Source organism: Cetorhinus maximus, chromosome 28 (assembly GCF_964194155.1).
Source record: "Cetorhinus maximus chromosome 28, sCetMax3.hap1.1, whole genome shotgun sequence".
Classification (NCBI taxonomy): domain Eukaryota; kingdom Metazoa; phylum Chordata; class Chondrichthyes; order Lamniformes; family Cetorhinidae; genus Cetorhinus; species Cetorhinus maximus.
In genome coordinates this window covers 2,095,186-2,109,922 of record NC_135906.1, presented here as the reverse complement: position 1 = coordinate 2,109,922, position 14,737 = coordinate 2,095,186, and the positions used below count along the sequence as shown (strand labels likewise).

Genomic DNA, 14,737 nt, shown 5'->3' with positions numbered 1-14,737 from the left:
CCAAAGGACCGAACCCTGTGGCACCCCACTAGTTACAGCTTGCCATCCACAAAAGACCCATTAATCCTGACTCTCTGCTTTCTGTTGGTTAGCCAATCCTCTAGCCAAGCTAATATATTACCCTTAGCTGCGTGTGATCTTATCTTGTGTATTAATCTTTTGTGCGGCACCTTATCAAATGCCTTCTGGAAGTCCAGACATGCTACATCTACAGGATCCCCATTATCCACTTTGCTTGTCACATCTTCAAAGAACTCCAGCAAATTAGTCAAACACGATTCACTCTTCGTAAAGCCATGCCGACTCTGACGGATTGCAATTTGACTTGCATTTTAGGAAGGTAGTGAAGGCATTGGAGAGAGTGCAGAAGAGGTTTACGAGTTTGGTTCCAGGGGCGAGGAAGTTGAGTTATGAAGTAAGATTGGGGAAGCTGGGAATGTATTCCTTGGGGAAAAGAAGTCCGAGAGGAGACTTGATAGAGGTATTGAAAATCATGAGGGGTCGGGAGAGAGTAGATAGGGAGAAACTGTTTGCACCGGGGAAAGGATCGAGAAGGAGAGGGCACAGGTTTAAAGTAACTGGCAAAAGAAGCAAAAGTGACAGGAGCAGCGAGTGGCCAGGGTCTGGAATGCACCGCCTGATTGCGCGGCGGAGGCAGGTTCAATTGAAGAGGGAATGAGATGATTATTTGAAAAGAAAGCATGTGCCGGGTTACGTGGAGAAGGCAGGAGAAAGGCACGAGGTGGAATGTTCATTGGGAGAACTGGTGCAGGCACGACGGGGGGAATGGGCTCCTTGTGCAATGTAAGGATTGTGTGAATGTGGATGTAGAGGTTTCGGAGTAGCTGTGTAAAGTGTGTGAGGTTTGAGGTGTGAGTTTTGATTGTTGCTGTATCAGCAGCAGCGGCAGCGGCAGCAGAGAGCTGGTTTAAAATGTTGTGAGGCGAAAGGTGCAGCTGAGAGAGTGTTTGAGAGGTGTATTTGCAAGTGAAAGATGTTTTTATATGAGTGAGGTAGAGTGTTTGTGAGATGAGAGTGCTGTCTGTGAGTGTTGGGTGAGCGTGCATGTTTTTTGTGTGTAGCTGCTGCGGGTGAGTGAGTGAGTGAGAGAGAGAGAGAGAGAAAGAAAGAAAGTTGGGTTTTGGAACATGTACATGTTGAAAAGTAAAGAAAGCAGATGTTTGTAAGAAAGCTATTTTTAGCATTGAAAATCCCCTGGAAAGGGGAGGGTGCACCGTTCCCAGAGATACTGCAATACCGGGTCGATGCGTGGAGTGGACGGAGCAAGCCCCTATTCCATCTCTCTGCTCCAAAAATCAATTTAATATATGGTCCCCAGATAAAGGACGTATCAGATATTAAACTGATAAGAACAGATTATTTTTTTTTTGTAAAAATATACTTTATTCATAAAATATCTTCAATCACATTCCAAACCATTTCAAAAACAACATTACAAGGGTACAATCCAGGTTAAACTTTTACAAAATGTATCACCAGGTGCATCAGTACAAACAATATTACAGTCATTTACAGCCTTTCATTTTGATCTGTACAGCCCGAGGGGCTCTAAACAGTTCCCAGTCTCTCGGTGCGCTGTGGTAGAAAGGTCTTAGACAGCGACCCTTCCCCATTGCGCCTTTGCGGCAGCTGCCCCAAGCTTTAGTGCGTCCCTCAGCACGTAGTCCTGGACTTTGGATTGTGCCAGTCCGCAACAATCGGTCGGGGACAACTCTTTGTGCTGGAAGACCAACAAGTTTCGGGCAGACCAAAGCGCCTCTTTCACCGAGTTGATGATCCTCCAGCTGCAGTCGATGTTTGTCTCGGTGTGTGTCCCTGGGAACAGCCCGTAGAGCACAGAGTCCTGTGTCACAGAACTGCTCGGGATGAACCTCGACAGCAACCACTGCATCTCTCTCCAGACTTTCTTTGCAAAGGCACAATCCACAAGGAGGTGGACAACGGTCTCTTCCCCACCACAGCCACCTCGAGGGCAACGTGCAGAGGGGGTGAGCTTCCTGGCGTGTAGGAAGGATCTGACGGGGAGGGCCTTTCTCACCACCAGCCAAGCTACGTCTTGGTGCTTGTTGGAAAGTTCTGGCGATGAGGCATTCTGCCAAACGACTTTGACAGTCTGCTCGGGGAACCATCCCACAGGGTCCACCCTCTCCTTATACCTCAGGGCCTCTAGGACGTTACGTGCTGACCACTGCCTGATGGACTTGTGGTCAAAGGTGTTTTTCTGCATCAATTTTTCCACCAGGGACAGGTGGTACGGCACGGTCCAACTACTTGGAGCGTTCCGCGGCAGCGTGGCCAGACCCATCCTTCGCAACACCGGGGACAGGTAGAACCTCAGCACGTAGTGACACTTGGTGTTTGCGTAGTGAGGGTCTACGCACCACTTGATGCAGCCGCACACAAAGGTGGCCATCAGTATGAGGGCGATGTTGGGCACGTTTTTTCCCCCTTTATCTAGAGGCTTGTACATCGCGTCCCTGCGGACACGATCCATTTTCGACCTCCAGATAAAGCGGAAGATGGCTCGAGTGATCGCCGTCGCGCAGGAGTCTGGAATGGGCCAGACCTGCGCCACGTACAGCAACAGCGAGAGTACCTCACACCTGATGACCAGGTTCTTACCCGCAATGGAGAGGGAGCGTCGCTCCCACATGCCCAGTTTCCTCTTCACCATAGCCACTGGATCCTTCCAGTTTCTAACGCATACCCCGGTCCCTCTGAACCATATCCCCAGCACCTTCAGGCCGTCAGCACTGACGGTGAAGGGGACAAAGGATCGGTCAGCCCAGTTCCCAAAGAACACGGCCTCGCTCTTCCCACGATTTACCTTGGCTCCCGAGTCCAGTTCGAACTGGTCGCAGATGTGGATCAGTCTGCACACCGACAGCGGATCAGAACAGAAGACGGCGACATCGTCCATGTACAGGGAGGCTTTGATCTGAGTGTCTCCACTGCCTGGGATCGTAACTCCTCTAATGCCCGGATCCTTCCTGATGGACTCAGCAAAGAACAGGCGAGAGAGGACAGCCCTGCCTGACTCCAGATTTAATTGGAAAGCTATCTGATTCCCACCCATTGATTGAGACTGCGCTACTGATGTTAGTGTAGAGTAGGATCCAACTGGATCCAATTGCGAATTCCCTCCCCAAACCCCATTTTGAGAGCACATCCACCATGTAGGTGTGCGATATTCTGTCAAAGGCTTTCTCCTAATCCAGGCTGATGAGGCAGGTGTCCACACCCCTGTCCTGCACATAGGCAATCGTATCCCTGAGCAGCGCCAGGCTGTCAGAGATCTTCCTGCCCGGCACAGTGCAGGTCTGGTCAGGGTGTATCACCAATTCCAGAGCGGATTTGACCCGATTGGCGATGACCTTGGACAGAATCTTATAGTCCACATTCAACAGTGAAATGGGTCGCCAATTTCTAATTTCCTCCCTTTCTTCCTTGTGCTTGTACATGAGGGTGATGATGCCTTTCCTCATGGATTCTGACATACTGCCGGCCAGGAGCATACTCTCGTACACCCCTAGCAGGTCTGGGCCCATCCAGTCCCACAGAGCCCAATACAACTCCGCCGGCAAGCCGTCGCTTCTGGGGAGATTTACTCTTCTCGAAGGACTCAAGGGCCTAAGTCAGTTCGTCAGGAGTTCGCGGTTTGTCCAGCCTCTCCCGTGTACTGTCGCCTAAGACCTCCGTGATAGAGGACAAGGAGGACTGGGAGGCCGTGCTGTCCGTCGGCTTCACGTCAGAAAATCCGGCATAAAAGGATTTGCTGATCCTCAAAATGTCGGACTGCGCTGACTTTACTGATCTGTCTTCTTCATTCAGGCTGCTGAACACAGAGCTCTCTCTCTGTTCCTTTTGGAAGAAGAAACGTGAGCACGTCTCATCCTGCTCCACGGAGCGGACTCTGGAACGGAAGATGTTCTTGGAGGCAAAGTGCGAGGCTTGCTGGCTCTTCACCTCTTGGAGTTCTTCCTTGACATCGACCCCCACCGACTGCAGCCGGAGCAGATTCTGCATGTTTTTCTGGAGTCGGGACATTTCCCTCTCTTCCTTTCTAGCTTTCTGGATGCTTTTGAGGATGAAAAACCTCTTGGTGTTTCCCTTGATCGCTTCCCACCAGTGTGTCAGGGACTCAAAGAGGGGTTTCATGGTTCTCCAACCTTCATAAGCCCTCTTGAGCTCCTCAATGTTCTCTGGGGTCAGCAGTTGCACGAATAGCTTCCATGCCCCCCTGCCCACCCTCAGGTCCTTCTCCAAGTGGCAGTCCGCCAGTAGGATGCAGTGGTCAGAGAAGAACACCGGCTTGACCTCGGTGGATCTGACTGTGAATGCACGGGACACAAAGAGGAAGTCTATCCTGGAACGAATGGACCCGTCTGGCCGCGACCAGGTGTATCTACGCTGCGCTCCGTCTGCAGGGTTGCTGAAGACGTCGTGCAGCTTGGCATCCTTAACTGTTTCCATCAGGGATCTGGACGTAGCGTCCAATCTGCTTCCGGCCCTGCCGGATCGTCCAGCCGCATCGATGATGCAGTTGAAGTCACCGCCCAGAATGACCGGCCTGGAGGTCGCCAGCAGCAGTGGGAGCTGCTGAAAAACCTCCAGCCGCTCAGCTCCTTGTGACGGGCCATACACGTTAATTAACCGGAGTGGAGCGTTCTTGTACATTACGTCTGCTACCAGGAGTCGCCCGCCCACCACCTCCTTGACCTCGGAGACGGTGAAGTTGCCTCCCCGCAGCAGAATACCCAGGCCGGAGGAACGAGAGTCGTTTCCGCCCGACCAGATCGATGGCCCGTGGGACCACCACCGTGACCATTGCCTGTAGGAGCTGAACTGGATAACCTCACTTATCCACGTTAAACTCCATCTGCCAAATTTTGGCCCATTCACCTAACCTGTCCATATCCATTTGTAAATTTCTCATTTCTTCACTGCAACTTACTTTCCCACCTATTTTGGTGTCATCTGCAAATTTAGCTATGGTACCTTCTACTCCTGAATCCAAGTAAATAGTTGGGGCCCAAGGACCGAACCCTGTGGCACCCCACTAGTTACAGCTTGCCATCCACAAAAGACCCATTTATCCTGACTCTCTGCTTTCTGTTGGTTAGCCAAAGCTCTATCCAAGCAAATATATTACCCTTAGCTGCGTGTGATCTTATCTTGTGTATTAATCTTTTGTGCGGCACCTTATCAAATGCCTTCTGGAAGTCCAGACATACTACATCTACAGGATCGCCATTATCCACTTTGCTTGTCACATCTTCAAAGAACTCTAGCGATTTAGTCAAACACGATTTAGTCTTCATAAAGCCATGCTGACTCTGATGGATTGCATTTTGACTTGCATTTTAGGAGGGTAGTGAAGGCATTGGAGAGAGTGCAGAAGAGGTTTACGAGTTTGGTTCCAGGGGCGAGGAAGTTGAGTTATGAAGTAAGATTGGAGAAGTTGGGACTGTATTCCTTGGGGAAAAGAAGTCTGAGAGGAGACTTGATAGAGGTATTGAAAATCATGAGGTATCTGGAGAGAGTAGATAGGGAGAAACTGCTTGCACCGATGAAAGGATCGAGAAGGAGAGGGCACAGGTTTAAAGTAACTAGCAGAAGAAGCAAAAGTGATAGGAGCAGCGAGTGGTCAGGGTCTGGAATGCACCGCCTGATAGCGTGGCGGAGGCAGGTTCAATTGAAGAGGGAATGAGATGATTATTTGAAAAGAAAGCATGTGCTGGGTTACGTGGAGAAGGCAGGAGAATGGCACGAAGTGAAATGTTCATTGGGAGAGCTGGTGCAGTCACGACGGGCGGAATGGGCTCCTTGTGCAGTGTAAGGATTGTGTGAACGTGGATGTAGACGTTTCCGAGTAGCTGTGTAAAGTGTGTGAGCTTTGAGGTGTGAGTTTTGACTGTTGCTGTATCAGCAGCAGCAGCAGCAGCGGGCGGGAGCGGCAGCAGAGAGCTGGTTGAAAGTGTTGTGAGGCGAAAGGTGCAGCTGAGAGAGTGTTTGAGAGGTGTATTTGCAAGTGAAAGATGTTTTTGTATGAGTGAGGTAGAGTGTTTGTGAGATGAGAGTGGTGTCTGTGAGCGTTGGGTGAGCGTGCGTGTTTTTTGTGTGTAGATGGTGCGGGTGAGTGAGAAAGAAAGAAAGTTGTGTTTTGAAAGATGTGCATGTTGAAAAGTAAAGAAAGCAGATGTTTGTAAGAAAACTATTTTTAGCATTGAAAATCCCCTGGAAAGGGGTGGTGCACCATTCCCAGAGATACTGCAATACCGGGTCGATGCGTGGAGTGGACGGAGCAAGCCCCTATTCCATCTCCCTGCTCCAAAAATCAATTTAATATATGGTCCCCAGATAAGGGACGTATCAGATATTAAACTGATAAGAACAGATTTTTTTTTTTTTTTTGTAAAAATATACTTTATTCATAAAATATCTTCAATCACATTCCAAACCATTTCAAAAACAACATTACAAGGGTACAATCCAGGTTAAACTTTTACAAAATGTATCACCAGGTGCATCAGTACAAACAATATTACAATCATTTACAGCCTTTCATTTTGATCTGTACAGCCCGAGGGGCTCTAAACAGTTCCCAGTCTCTCGGTGCGCTGTGGTAGAAAGGTCTTAGACAGCGACCCTTCCCCATTGCGCCTTTGCGGCAGCTGCCCCAAGCTTTAGTGCGTCCCTCAGCACGTAGTCCTGGACTTTGGATTGTGCCAGTCCGCAACAATCGGTCGGGGACAACTCTTTGTGCTGGAAGACCAACAAGTTTCGGGCAGACCAAAGCGCGTCTTTCACCGAGTTGATGATCCTCCAGCTGCAGTCGATGTTTGTCTCGGTGTGTGTCCCTGGGAACAGCCCGTAGAGCACAGAGTCCTGTGTCACAGAACTGCTCGGGATGAACCTCGACAGCAACCACTGCGTCTCTCTCCAGACTTTCTTTGCAAAGGCACAATCCACAAGGAGGAGAACAACGGTCTCTTCCCCACCACAGCCACCTCGAGGGCAACGTGCAGAGGGGGTGAGACTCCTGGCGTGTAGGAAGGATCTGACGGGGAGGGCCTTTCTCACCACCAGCCAAGCCACGTCTTGGTGTTTGTTGGAAAGTTCTGGCGATGTGGCATTCTGCCAAATGACTTTGACAGTCTGCTCGGGGAACCATCCCACAGGGTCCACCCTCTCCTTTTCCCTCAGGGCCTCTAGGACGTTACGTGCTGACCACTGCCTGATGGACTTGTGGTCAAAGGTGTTTTTCTGCATAAATTTTTCCACCAGGGACAGGTGTTGCTGTACGTGGCGCAGGTCTGGCCCATTCCTCACTCCTGCGCTGTGGCGATCACGCCAGCCATCTTCCGCTTTATCTGGAGGTCAAAAGTGGATCCTGTTTGCAGGGACATGATGTAAAAAAACTCTGGATGAAGGGGGAAAAAACATGCCCAACATCACCCTCATCCTGATGGCCACCTTTGTGTATGGCAGTATCAAGCTGTGTGTAGACCCAAACACCAAGCGTCACTACGTGCTGAGGTTCTACCTGTCCCTGGTGTTGCGAAGGATGGGTCTGGCCACCCTGCCGCGGAACGCTCCAAGTGCCGTATCACCTGCCCCGTGTGGAAAAACTTATGCAGAGAAACACCTTTGTCCGCAAGTCCATCAGGCAGTGGTTAGCACGTATCACCCTAGAGGCCCTGCGGGAAAAGGAGATGGTGGATTCCGGCGGACGGTTCGCCGAACAGACCGTCAGGGTCATTTGGCAGAATGCCTCATCACCAGAACTCTGAAGAGAGTGGCCGTGGTTCTTGTCGAGGTGCATCCCGAGCAGTTCCGTGACACAGGTATGGACTCTGTGCTCCAGGGGCTGTTCCCAGGGACACACGCCGAGACAAACATCAACTACCGCCGGAGGATCCACTCGGTGAAAGACACTCTTTGGCTGTCCGAAACTTGTTGGTCTTCCATTGCAAAGAGTTGGCACATTCCAAGGTCCAGGACTACGTGCTGAGGGACGCACTAAAGTTTGGGGCAAAGGCGTAATGGAGAAAGGTCGCTGTCTACGGTTGCGCTAGATGTGTCGTGTAACTGGCAGGTAATGGAAAATTTCGAGAAACACTCAGTCACAAGGGAGAACACGTGACAGGCATGAGAGACAATCCATGAGTCTTTGTAGCTGAGTTTCCGTGTGAGCAACTAGCTCACAGCGCAGAGGAGTTCTTCGATCGAGGCCTGCTGTATTTTTGTCTTTGCTTTCAGCTTGAGCAGTCAAAGAACAAAGAAGAAAAAAAAGTACAGCACTTCGGCCCTCCAAGCCTGCGCCGATCGGTCTGTGCAGCTTGCCAGCTGACCAGGTATGCAGCTAAAGTCCTTCCACATCTACAGGGAAGGCAAAGTCAGCAGCGTTTCTCCCAGAGTGTAGAGAGTCCTTGGAACTCTCTTCCTCGAAAGGTGGTGGAAACAGAGTCTTTGAATATTTTCAAGACAGAGCTGGATAGATTAACAAGGCGGGGTTGGAAGGTTATCGCTGGTAGGCAGGAATGTGGGGTTGAGGTTACAATCGGATCAGCCATGATCTTCTGAGTAGTGGAGCAGGCTCTTGGGGCCCAGTGGCCTACTCCTGCTCCTAAGTTGTATGTTCAGACATGTAGGGGCATTACTTTTTACTGATTCCAGTGCTTCTCCTGCACTGAACCTGGAGAGTACTACGTCAGCTGCTGTTGAGTTGTTTCCTGATGCCCTGCTTTCTTTTGTACGAGCTGTCTAGCATCCTCGTTTATGGGCTTCCTTTGCTTGGCATTGGGCCTTCTTTTGGGCTGACTGTTGGTCTATTTCCTTTACGGGATGTCAGCATGACATCACCAGAAGGGAAATGTGTCATGTTATGAAGTCACAGTAAATAAGTCCAATGCATTATATCATTATAATAACACAAGATGATGATCAGCAGTGAGAAGGCAGGTGGCAGCAAGGATAAGTACAGGTACGACACAGCGAACAGCCTTAGATCCTGTTAAAATGTTGAAAATGTTTCTCCCCTTCTCGAAGATTATTTCCTTCAAAATTTTAGAAATCTTTCAGCTTCAACCAGAAGTCACACACAAGCCAAACAACAAAACCACCTGCGTGCACAGCACAGCACACCATCTGCCAGCCTGCAATGATGTCGGCTCTCTTTTAATCACCTTTTCCCCTCCCATCAGTCCTATTCAGCAGGCAAGCAAAGGAGCGCAGAAAATACATCTGCACGGCTGTTTCTAACTTCTAGAAAGGGAACAGCCTTATCCTAGGAAAGTGAAAAATACCTATACTGTCACAAAGTGATGAACTTGAACTGCAAAACACCACGCTTACCTGAGCTTGTGTCACAGTTTTTGCTGTCTATCTCAGCCAGTATTCTCAGTCGTCCATCCTGGCTTCTTGCTCTCTCTGCAGCTTTCAGATGCCTCCCCTTGGCCGGCCTCAGTGCTCGGTGATAGATCAGCGCTCGGTATTATTTCTGTCCTCAGTGGTAACTGCTAGGGGAGAAAGGCTTGACTTTTTCAATCACCTTTTACCTCAGTAAAATCCAAGTAGAACCTAAAGTGGCAATGCTTCTCCCTCTCAGCACCCAACATGTCTTGCCTTTTCTTCAGGTTGGATTTGAGGAAGCACTACAGTTGCTGCCTGGCTGCCATTTCAAGTACAGAGACAAGGGGCAGCCCCATGACCCCTCCCCCGACTCCTGCACAATATGCAAATGTAGCACATTGTCTGAGTGCAATTTGGGAGCTGAAGACGATTTCACAGTGGGATACAAGATATGAGGAGAGGTTTCCTCACAGACACACCGCCACATAAGCCCCTTTAAATTTGCGCGGCTGTGCAAAAAGTTTAATGGGCCCGCACACTTAAACAAATCGGTCACGCACTGTAATGACTCGCCTCATTCAGTTCAACAGAAATTAGGATCATGTTTTTAACCTGTGCCCTAGTTTTAAAATATTTTGTGTTCCATATTTACTTTCTCAATTTGTTATTAATTTACTTTACATTGCTTTATATTCTATTTTGTCTTGGACATGCATCACGGTTCGTTCAATCTCACTGGTTAAGAAAATTAAAATATTTAGTTTGATCAGGGTCTTACACTTGTCAAGAGGAGCCCTTTCAAATACTGGCCTGCTTTTGGAGGCCTGAAGTCACTGGAGCTGCACAAGTCAAGACGACTGAAGGCCTGATTCGCTGTGTAATATACTTTGCAGCATCTTGTTGCACTAGCAGGCAGGAAGGAGTTTTCAGCAATGCAGTTTAAAGGCTTGATACACTAAGTACACTTTCATTTCAGGTTTGTCATTTCAGGACGCTGCGTGTTTTTTTGCTCTGTTTTCTGACTCTGAAATTCTAATTCAGACTGTGGAGAAGAGCTGTTGTTGCTGCTGTTGGTTTTCTTTGTAACTGTTGTCGTTTTTTTGTGGAAAAATATACCTTATCCATAAAATATCTGAAAGAACATTACAAAACATTTCAAAATGGCCATCGCAAAAAGTGCAATCATATTCCAGTTTTTCAAATAGATCATGTCGCACCCTGCGACGCTTCAATACGATCAATGAACATTACAGACATTTCAACATGCTCATTACAGGCAGTCAGACAGTGCAATAGTATTCAAGTTATCTACATAGATCATGTTGCACTCTGAGGTGCTTCAATACAATTGTGATAAATGTAATATTCACTGCATACATTCAATGTGAGTCTTTCAGGCCGAGGGGTCTATACCTTTCCCAGTCCCTCGGTGCACTATGGCTGAAAGGTCTTAGACAGCGACCGTTCCCCACTGCGCATTTGTGGCGGCTGCCCCAAGCTTTAGTGCGTCCCTCCGCACGTAGTCCTCGGCCTTGGAATGTGCCAGCCAGTCTGCAACACTCTGCTGGGGACAACTCATTGCACTGGAAGACCAACAAGTTTCGGGCAGACCAAAGAGCGTCTTTCACCGAGTAGATGATCCTCCACCTGCTTGTCTCGATGTGCGTCCCTGTCCCTGGGATCAACACGTAGAGCACAGAGACCTGTGTCACAGAACTGCTTGGGATGAACCGCGACAAAAACCACGGCAACTCTCTGCAGACCTTCTTTGCAAACGCACATTCCACAAAGAGGTGAACAACGGTCTCGTCCCCACGACAGCCACCTCGAGGTCAACATGCAGAGAGGGTGAGACTTCAGGAAGGATCTGACGGGGAGGGCATTTCTCACCACCAGCCAAGCTACGTCTTGGTGCTTGTTGGAAAGTTCTGGAGACGAGGCATTCTGCCAAACGACTTTGACAGTCTGCTCGGGGAAACATCGCACAGGATCCACCATCTCCTTTCCCCGCAGGGCCTATAGGACGTTACGTGCCGACCACTGCCTGATGGACTTGGGGTCAAAGGTGTTTTTCTGCATAAAGTTTTCCACCAGGGACAGGTGGTACGGCACGGTCCAACTACTTGGAGCGTTCCGCGGCAGCGTGGCCACACCCATCCTTCGCTAAACCGGGGACAGGTAGAACCTCAGCACGTAGTGACACCTGGTGTTTGCGTACCGAGGGTCTACGCACAGCTTGATACAGCCGCACACAAAGGTGGCCATCAGTGTGAGGGCGATGTTGGGCACGTTTATTCCCCCTTTATCTAGAGGCTTATACAGCGCGTCCCTGCGGACACGATCCATTTTCGACCTCCAGATAAAGCGGAAGATGGCTCGGGTGATCGCCATCGCGCAGCAGTCTGGAATGGGCCAGACCTGCGCCATGTACAGCAACAGCGAGAGTGCCTCACACCTGATGACCAGGTTCTTACCCGCAACGGAGAGGAAGCGTCGCTCCCAGATTCCCAGTTTCCTTTTCACCATAGACACTGGATCCTTCCAGTTTCTAACGCATACCCCGGTCCCTCTGAACCATATCCCCAGCACCTTCAGGCCGTCAGCACTGACGGTGAAGGGGACAAAGGATCGGTCAGCCCAGTTCCCAAAGAACACGGCCTCGCTCTTCCCACGATTTACCTTGGCTCCCGAGTCCAGTTCGAACTGGTCGCAGATGTGGATCAGTCTGCACACCGACAGCGGATCAGAACAGAAGACGGCGACATCGTCCATGTACAGGGAGGCTTTGATCTGAGTGCCTCCACTGCCTGGGATCGTAACTCCTCTAATGCCCGGATCCTTCCTGATGGACTCAGCAAAGAACAGGCGAGAGAGGACAGCCCTGCCTGACTCCAGATTTAATTGGAAAGCTATCTGATTCCCACCCACTGATTGAGACTGCGCTACTGATGTTAGTGTAGAGTAGGATCCAACTGGATCCAATTGCGAATTCCCTCCCCAAACCCCATTTTGAGAGCACATCCACCATGTAGGTGTGCGATATTCTGTCAAAGGCTTTCTCCTAATCCAGGCTGATGAGGCAGGTGTCCACACCCCTGTCCTGCACATAGGCAATCGTATCCCTGAGCAGCGCCAGGCTGTCAGAGATCTTCCTGCCCGGCACAGTGCAGGTCTGGTCAGGGTGTATCACCAATTCCAGAGCGGATTTGACCCGATTGGCGATGACCTTGGACAGAATCTTATAGTCCACATTCAACAGTGAAATGGGTCGCCAATTTCTAATTTCCTCCCTTTCTTCCTTGTGCTTGTACATGAGGGTGATGATGCCTTTCCTCATGGATTCTGACATACTGCCGGCCAGGAGCATACTCTCGTACACCCCTAGCAGGTCTGGGCCCATCCAGTCCCACAGAGCCCAATACAACTCCGCCGGCAAGCCGTCGCTTCTGGGGAGATTTACTCTTCTCGAAGGACTCAAGGGCCTAAGTCAGTTCGTCAGGAGTTCGCGGTTTGTCCAGCCTCTCCCGTGTACTGTCGCCTAAGACCTCCGTGATAGAGGACAAGGAGGACTGGGAGGCCGTGCTGTCCGTCGGCTTCACGTCAGAAAATCCGGCATAAAAGGATTTGCTGATCCTCAAAATGTCGGACTGCGCTGACTTTACTGATCTGTCTTCTTCATTCAGGCTGCTGAACACAGAGCTCTCTCTCTGTTCCTTTTGGAAGAAGAAACGTGAGCACGTCTCATCCTGCTCCACGGAGCGGACTCTGGAACGGAAGATGTTCTTGGAGGCAAAGTGCGAGGCTTGCTGGCTCTTCACCTCTTGGAGCTCCTCCTTGACATCGACCCCCACCGACTGCAGCCGGAGCAGATTCTGCATGTTTTTCTGGAGTCGGGACATTTCCCTCTCTTCCTTTCTAGCTTTCTGGATGCTTTTGAGGATGAAAAACCTCTTGGTGTTTCCCTTGATCGCTTCCCACCAGTGTGTCAGACTCAAAGAGGGGTTTCATGGTTCTCCAACCTTCATAAGCCCTCTTGAGCTCCTCAATGTTCTCTGGGGTCAGCAGTTGCACGAATAGCTTCCATGCCCCCCTGCCCACCCTCAGGTCCTTCTCCAAGTGGCAGTCCGCCAGTAGGATGCAGTGGTCAGAGAAGAACACCGGCTTGACCTCGGTGGATCTGACTGTGAATGCACGGGACACAAAGAGGAAGTCTATCCTGGAACGAATGGACCCGTCTGGCCGCGACCAGGTGTATCTACGCTGCGCTCCGTCTGCAGGGTTGCTGAAGACGTCGTGCAGCTTGGCATCCTTAACTGTTTCCATCAGGGATCTGGACGTAGCGTCCAATCTGCTTCCGGCCCTGCCGGATCGTCCAGCCGCATCGATGATGCAGTTGAAGTCCCCGCCCAGAATGACCGGCCTGGAGGTCGCCAGCAGCAGTGGGAGCTGCTGAAAAACCTCCAGCCGCTCAGCTCCTTGTGACGGGCCATACACGTTAATTAACCGGAGTGGAGCGTTCTTGTACATTACGTCTGCTACCAGGAGTCGCCCGCCCACCACCTCCTTGACCTCGGAGACGGTGAAGTTGCCTCCCCGCAGCAGAATACCCAGGCCGGAGGAACGAGAGTCGTTTCCGCCCGACCAGATCGATGGCCCGTGGGACCACCACCGTGACCATTGCCTGTAGGAGCTGAACTGGATAACCTCACTTATCCACGTTAAACTCCATCTGCCAAATTTTGGCCCATTCACCTAACCTGTCCATATCCATTTGTAAATTTCTCATTTCTTCACTGCAACTTACTTTCCCACCTATTTTGGTGTCATCTGCAAATTTAGCTATGGTACCTTCTACTCCTGAATCCAAGTAAATAGTTGGGGCCCAAGGACCGAACCCTGTGGCACCCCACTAGTTACAGCTTGCCATCCACAAAAGACCCATTTATCCTGACTCTCTGCTTTCTGTTGGTTAGCCAAAGCTCTATCCAAGCAAATATATTACCCTTAGCTGCGTGTGATCTTATCTTGTGTATTAATCTTTTGTGCGGCACCTTATCAAATGCCTTCTGGAAGTCCAGACATACTACATCTACAGGATCGCCATTATCCACTTTGCTTGTCACATCTTCAAAGAACTCTAGCGATTTAGTCAAACACGATTTAGTCTTCATAAAGCCATGCTGACTCTGATGGATTGCATTTTGACTTGCATTTTAGGAGGGTAGTGAAGGCATTGGAGAGAGTGCAGAAGAGGTTTACGAGTTTGGTTCCAGGGGCGAGGAAGTTGAGTTATGAAGTAAGATTGGAGAAGTTGGGACTGTATTCCTTGGGGAAAAGAAGTCTGAGAGGAGACTTGATAGAG

General features: G+C 50.0%; 2 pseudogenes; both read right to left on the bottom strand.

Moving 5' to 3' along the window:
* Nucleotides 1–1,224: 1,224 nt before the first annotated feature.
* On the bottom strand, nucleotides 1,225–1,400 carry LOC144669143 (U2 spliceosomal RNA; annotated as a pseudogene).
* Nucleotides 1,401–6,266: 4,866 nt separating this feature from the next.
* Nucleotides 6,267–6,445, bottom strand: LOC144669079 (U2 spliceosomal RNA; annotated as a pseudogene).
* Between the last annotated feature and the right edge of the window lie 8,292 nt (nucleotides 6,446–14,737).